A 7,024-nucleotide genomic window follows, 5' to 3' on the forward strand; every position below is an offset into this window, starting at 1 on the left:
TGGACATTTGAAACATGGATTCTCTCCTAACAAATATGCAGAGCACTCATCTATTTCAAATAAAATGAAATAAACATCTCATTCTATAGAAACACAATATTGCTACAAACTGTCAATCCTCCTAGATCCATCAGACCATCACCATCACCATCACCATCACCATCACCATCAGAAAATCACGGCAATCTCGTCGGGTAGGGTTAGGGTCGATGAGTGGCTAGAAGAGGACAACGTTCTTAGCGAGCTCTCCGGCGTCGATGACTTACCACCGGGGACAAGGTTAGGACGGAGGCGGGCAGAGGACGAGGGGAAGGGAGAGGCGGAGATGGCTTACCACCAGGGAGAAGGCCAGTATGTTGGAGGAGTAACGCCGGCGTCGGGCAGAGTCGGGCGGCGTCGGGGCGTCGGGCAGAGTCGGGCGGGCGGCGTGGGGGCTCTTCCCCTCGGTGGTGGCGGCGGCGACGTCTCTTCCTCTCGCTGGCGGCATGCGATGGGACGAGCGATTCCCTGAGTCACTGGACGAGAGTTTCGAGTCGCGTGGGTTCGCGTGGTTTCGCGTGGATTAGAGAGGATTGGCCCATACAAACCCTCTGTACCAAAATGGGCCAACGTGGTTTCTGGGGGTTTGCCCACGCAAGGAAAATCCTCTAGTGCATGTCAAACCCTGCCTACTAGAATTAGTAGTATGGAAGAGAATGTTTTGCAACATTTGTACTAATTGCTCATCAACTAGGCAACTACATAAAAAAGGTTTTGTTGTTTCTCACCTAGCTAAGAAATAGTTGCATCTCAATCGCCTGAGTGGTCACTGGATACATCGCGCACGTGGAGATTCGTGTTGGAGGGTGTGTGGTGGCCTTTTTTTCTGGCTAACTGGCCTTACTTTTTGTTTGGTTTGCTATGCCCTGATCAGCAAATTCCCTGGCGCATCCAGGTCATGTTTTTTTTTCTTTTTGAGAAAGACAACATGTTATTGATTTTTTTAGAAAAGAAGAATGACCCCCGACTTCTGCATCTGGACGATGCATACAACCACTTTATTAATTATTCTCACAAGGCCTTACAAAGCCATACAACAACAAGACTAAAGCCACCGTCTAAGCAACAACTGTCGCTACACCTATCCAATTAATGAAGGGGTGCAGATAGTCCGGGCCTAATACCAAACAGACATCACAGCCAAACCTAAACATCTAAGATCTGAGGTCCCAACCAGGACGCCTGCCGGGTATGGGGCACCTACCAGTCCGGCGCACTCCTCAACCAGGACGCCTGCCAGGTATGAGGCCGCCGCAGCCACCTGCCACCAATCCATCTTCAGAGTTGTACTGTTGCATGTACCGTGCCAGGTCTCTCTGCCATCGACGCCACAACGACGCCCGACAGCGTCGTCCTCCTACACGAGTCCATCCTCCCACAGCAAACTCTGAATCTGCACTGCGCCACACGTTTAAGATCCGTCGCCATTAGTGTGTAGTATGAATCACCGGTCCACCAAAGAATCCGTCCTCTGGTCCCTTGATCACGTGTGTACCTCCAAGAATGACGCCCCAAGGGAGGAACGATACCAGAGCGTCGCCGTCATCCGATCATCCTATCTAGGGTTTCCCCCGGAGGTAGCAGAGAGTGGCCTTGAACTTCTCGACGACGATGCCTTCAAGAAGGGAACGACGCAGATAGCGCCGCCACCGCCGGCCTTAGCAGACGCCGAAGGCAAGTTTTCACCCAGATCAGTTCGAAGGGATCCAACTCTCGTGCATGGGCCGCCGTCACCACCAGCACCACCAGGCAGAACCCTGGAGTATCGGCAGATCAGCGAGCCGCCAGCACCACCGCATACAGATTGTCGGCCACGCCGGTCCGCCGCCATCCCCCGCGCCGTCCAGGTCAGAGACGGAGCCGCCGACCGCGCACAGGGAGCACCACCACCTGCACACGCCGGAGCGCCGCCGAGAGCCTAGCGCCCACCATCGCTTGCCGAGGGCCGCCGCCGTGCGCCTCGAGCGGACTCCCACGCACACCAGGGGAAAACCGTGAGCGTGAGCCCTGCCGTTGCCCCCAAGCCCGCGCCGGCGCGCCCCACCTCCAGTGCGCCGCCAAAAACCGCCACGATGTGCCCGCGCCAGATCCAGCGAGTCGTGGGAGAAGAGATCCCGCCGCCGCCGACGCCGACCGGGCTTTGCTCGGCGGCGACGAGGAGGAGAGGTCGAGGGAGGGACGAGGACGCGGCGGCGCTAGGGTTCCTCCCGGTCGCCGCGCAGGGGCGACACGGAAGGAGTCCAACAACAGGTTATCGATGGTGGCCATTTTGTTTTGTTTGGTTTTCTTTTTGTGTGGTGACCATTAAGGGTCAGGCAGTGCGGCAACAACAGGTTGCCACACACAACGCAACATGAATCAAAAAAAGAAAGGATGTGTCTAGAGCACATCTAGACGTGCTTTAATTATTGCACCTTTAAGTGAGTGAATCAAGCATAAAAAGAAAAAAAAATATTCACACAAATCTTAATGTAAGATCAATGACATATGACTTAGATGTACAAAAAAACTGAAAAAGAAAAGGCCTAGTCAGGTTCCCAGCAGTAATCTAGGAGATTTTCAGTTTATTTGAATAAACGTTTAGGAGATAATGATTTTTTTCTTCAAACAGGCATTTACGCCACTGCTTGTAGCTCATCGTTGGTCTCGGTGTGATCTGTAATCTTGTGTTCCTTGTAACCCCTCGTAATTTCCTGGCTCTGCTGGTTCCCCTCTTAATGAATGAAACATAGCTCTGATACATTTCTTCCGAAAAAAGGTACAACGCACAAAACGAAAACTAGCAAACGAGAGAAAAATTGGAGGCATGATGTGGTATATGCTTTTGCTATCGGTACCGGTGATGTCAGCGATCGAGAAATAACTATTTCTCCATAAGCAATAATTGCCCCAACCGCCCGGCTCGTTGCACATTTCCGGCCGACTAAGTATACGAAAGCGATATATAGTACTACTTATATTATTATCAAGATAGTTTAGATTCTAAGACGAACATCATCAAATCCTACAGTTACAGAATTTGTCTTGTACAGCACGCAAACCATAAAAATATGCAACCACTTAATTAACCAAGTAGAAGATGCAAAACCTTTAGGTGGTCTCGAGCTTGTAGTAGTGGCAGTGCCGGCGGCGGCGGTGGCGCGGCTAGTTTTCGTGCTCATCTCCGATATTACGAAGGCGGCAGAGAAAGCCCGCGAGAATAAGGTAGAGTGCGAGCACCTAAAGGGGCGCGTATCCCATATCGGCAGGCTGCTGCATCGCCTGAAGCTGCAGGACCCTGAGGTGGCCGAAGCACTGGCCGGCCTACGCGACACGCTCCTGATGGCGCACGATCTCGTCGTCGCTTGCCAGAAATCGAACGGGCTCAAGAAGCTCTTCTGTGCCGGCGAGCAGGCTGCGAAGTTCAAGAAAGTCAACGACATTCAATTGCTCAGCCAAATCTCCCTTACCCACCGCCTCGACCAGATCCTCTCTCCTGATGCAACAACTATGGTTGCTTCTGCATCTGCTATGGTGCCGGCGCCAGGCAAAGGCTTCGACTCGCGCTCTCTGCAGCTCAAGGTACGTAACATATCAGAAGAACCATCCAGCAGTGAGGTTTACAGCTTAATTAATTACGTGCGTGTGTGTGTATTAATATTTGTGCCATCGTCTTCTATAGGAGCCTGCGAAGGTCGCCTACGTGGGCTCAACCTCAACGCATGCAGCTGCGCACTTCACGTCAGCGGAGATCGCCGTCTTGACCGGCAACTACGGCCATGTGCTCAGTGAGGACAGCTCCGGAACGGTGTACAAGGGCCGTCTCCACGACGGCCAGGAGGTGGCCGTCAAGAGCCTGAAGAACCACGGGAGTCAACGAGAGGGTGCGTTCGTGGCGGAGATCGAGATCCTCCGAAACCTCCGTCACAACCACATCGTGCGCCTGGTGGGCTGGTGCACGGAGGATGACGAACGCATGTTCGTCTACCAATACCAGCACACGAGCAACGGCACGCTCAGGGATCACCTGACGCCGGGCGGAAGCGGCGGCTCTGCCTCTGCGTCGCCGGTGACGTCGTCCTGGAAAACGCGTCTCCAGGCGCTGCTGGGCGCGGCCGGTGCCATCGACCACCTGCACCGCTTCGCCGTGCCGGGGATCATCCACCGAAACGTCAGCTCCTCGAGCATCCTTCTCGACAAGAGCTGTGTGCCTTGCCTGTCGGACTTCGGCGCGGCGATTTTGCAAGTGCCGACGACGGGCGGCCAGCACGTCGGGGACGTAGTCGGCAAAGTCGGGTACACAGACCCGGAGTACTGCCGCACGAGGTGCGTGAGTCCGGCGAGCGACGCGTACAGCTTCGGCGTGGTGATACTCGAGGTGTTGACTGGCAGGCCGCCTAGCTGGGAGGGGAAGGACCCGAACACCTTGGTTGGCTTTGCCGTCCCGGCCATCGAGAGTAGGAACTAGGAACCTGCGCTCTGTGCTGGACAGGCGCCCGTCGCCGGAGCCGACGCCGAGACAGATGGAGGCGCTGGAGCTCGTCGCGTACACGGCAACACGCTGTCTGTGGCAGCAGGATCGACCCTTCATGGCAAACGTGGTGATCAACCTCCATACGGCGCTCGGGTTCATAGACGGCGATAAGCCTAAGGAACTCCAATGGAGCTAGCGACGACTCGCCAAGAAGATATGCGTTAAAACGATGCGGACGAGTTAAACGGACCTCTCGGCCGGCCCGTTTGTTGGGTACATACTAATGTGGTGTTGTGTGCTTATTTTTTTCCCTACAAGTTGTCTAAAATTTTGTGTCGTGTTAAAATCAATAAAAAGGAAAAAAATGTGTTGTGTTTGCTAAGTGCACAAAAATTACATGAACTAGATAATACCCCGCGCGTTGCTGCGAGATTAGATGAATAAAATGGAAATATGACTTCAATGTTGATCAAATGCATTTAAATTTGTGGTGTTGATGATGTTTGATATCCAATGGGATATTCATATTTACATTGACAATGTTGAACAAATAGACATGTGCACACACAAAGAGATTTATCACTACTGTGTAGGGATTCCGTTCTTCAGTATTTAGGTTTGCTTGCAAGAGCACTGAAATAATTATCCTCTATGTAATCATAGGTTTCAGCAGGTTGTTTAAGGCGCTTATAATTTTTTCCTCATATGCACTGTAGTTTATATCAATAACTGAACCAAGATATGTTGTACTTAGATTTCTGCTGAAACTTCAATCGCAACTTATAATTAATTAAATATCGAAGTGATCTAGGAAATGAACTGAATGATGATTATTTACCAAATTATTTATCAAAAAAAGTACTACACCTCAGATCGAGGACCCAAAAAAAATATCAAAAGCTCCAACATTTCCAACAGCTATTAAATCAAGATTGAACTATGCCATAGAAGCAAATGTGTGTAGCGGTGGGGAACAGGGAGCTGCTGAATCCTTCTTTTAGGCCGATGGCGACAGCCTATATATATACCTAAATTGCCATCTTATCACTTTGAATTGTAGCATGCTTAATTTGGACTTCTTCCGCACAATCGACAAAGTTCAAGGGGCTGATAAAAATATCCTTTGATGGAAAGTATCTGTCTCACATTGAACTGATTTCTTCAGAACTACATATCAAATTCTTGTGGCCATTGTGTTAAAAAATAAATCTGATGGTCATTTATATGTTTACCCCATAAGGTACAATGTTCCTGGTTATTCTGAATTTGACAGACTGGTCTAAGCACATTATTCCCCCCTTTTCACACCTGCAGAAATCGACAAATGTGATGTCGATGTTGGCCCATAATGCACCTTGAGGTAATGAGATGGCTTGTGCCGGGGAAGGTGTACATATAGCTTCACGTGGGATTGGATGATTTGACCTACATTATTCTGTTTTCTTGTTCATTTGTCCTTGTTTCAATTAGTTTCTAAATTCTTTAGCCAAGAAAATACATATGAAATGACCTGAGTACCCTCATACTGGTTGGACCCAATCAAATTGATGGTTTTGTTTTCTCTTCATCACGTTCATCAGCTCATCACACAGAGAGAGGTGAAGCATCCCTGCGTTGTCATCAGCCATGGTGCCATTGCCGCCCCAGGTGCAGGCTCTCTCTGTGTGCAGATGCAGCCGTTGCATCACTGACACAGGAGGAGTCGCAGCAGCGAACACAAAGGCAAACGCCAGATGCGTTGCATCCTGTCGTGCCGGCGGCACCACTTCTCTCAGACGTTTTGGTGCGGGCATCACACAGGGAGGCCCAGAGTGCCATGTCGCGTCGCTTGGTTCAGTCGACGGGCACCACTGCTGGGCGCTGGCATAAGATGCAGGGACCGGCACAGTGGTCCGGAACTCCGGATACCCCAGCAGCCGCTTAACGTTCGGCCCATCGGTTCTCTTTCTACCTACGCGTGCATGAACCGTGTGACGGAGAGGCTGATCAGCCGGAGGCTCATACCGAGGTAGGGCAGGTGAGGCGTGCGAGATAGAAAGGCGTACCATGTAATGAAGCCCTTGATGAGCGCGGGAATCGCGGAGCCGGCGGCACGGGCAGTTGCCGAACATGGCCAGTTAGGAGTAGGGCGACGCCGTGGGCGGTGGCTGCATGACGGAGGCGTCGTCTCCCATCGACGGCCAACTGTTTCCACCCAGCGCCTCCTCGAGACCTGTACCAGCAGGTGACTGCATCGACAATAGGGGGCTTCAAATTCGTCTACTCTAGTATGATGATTTTCCATGGGAGAAACCTCACCAATCCCCTCGAGCAGAAGGGCTCGCTATTGCTCCTGTGGTGATGACAGAAATTGTGCGGTTGCATCGCTTAAAGGGGAGAAGAACTCCATATGTTACTCCTCCATTTATTCTGTGGAGAAGATGAAGAGGAATTGGCACAGTAGCAAATGGGGGAATTAATCGGGGAGATGACAGGGCGTAGCACCGCAGCCAGACTTTCGTCTTAATTTCTTCAAAAAAAAAGAAAATAGAA

General features: G+C 51.3%; 1 pseudogene; it reads left to right on the forward strand.

The window, feature by feature from the left end:
* Positions 1-325: 325 nt before the first annotated feature.
* LOC123191955 (probable serine/threonine-protein kinase PBL7) lies at positions 326-4,688 on the forward strand (annotated as a pseudogene).
* Positions 4,689-7,024: the final 2,336 nt, after the last annotated feature.

The sequence above is a fragment of the Triticum aestivum genome, chromosome 2A (genome assembly GCF_018294505.1).
Source record: "Triticum aestivum cultivar Chinese Spring chromosome 2A, IWGSC CS RefSeq v2.1, whole genome shotgun sequence".
Classification (NCBI taxonomy): Eukaryota; Viridiplantae; Streptophyta; class Magnoliopsida; order Poales; family Poaceae; genus Triticum; species Triticum aestivum.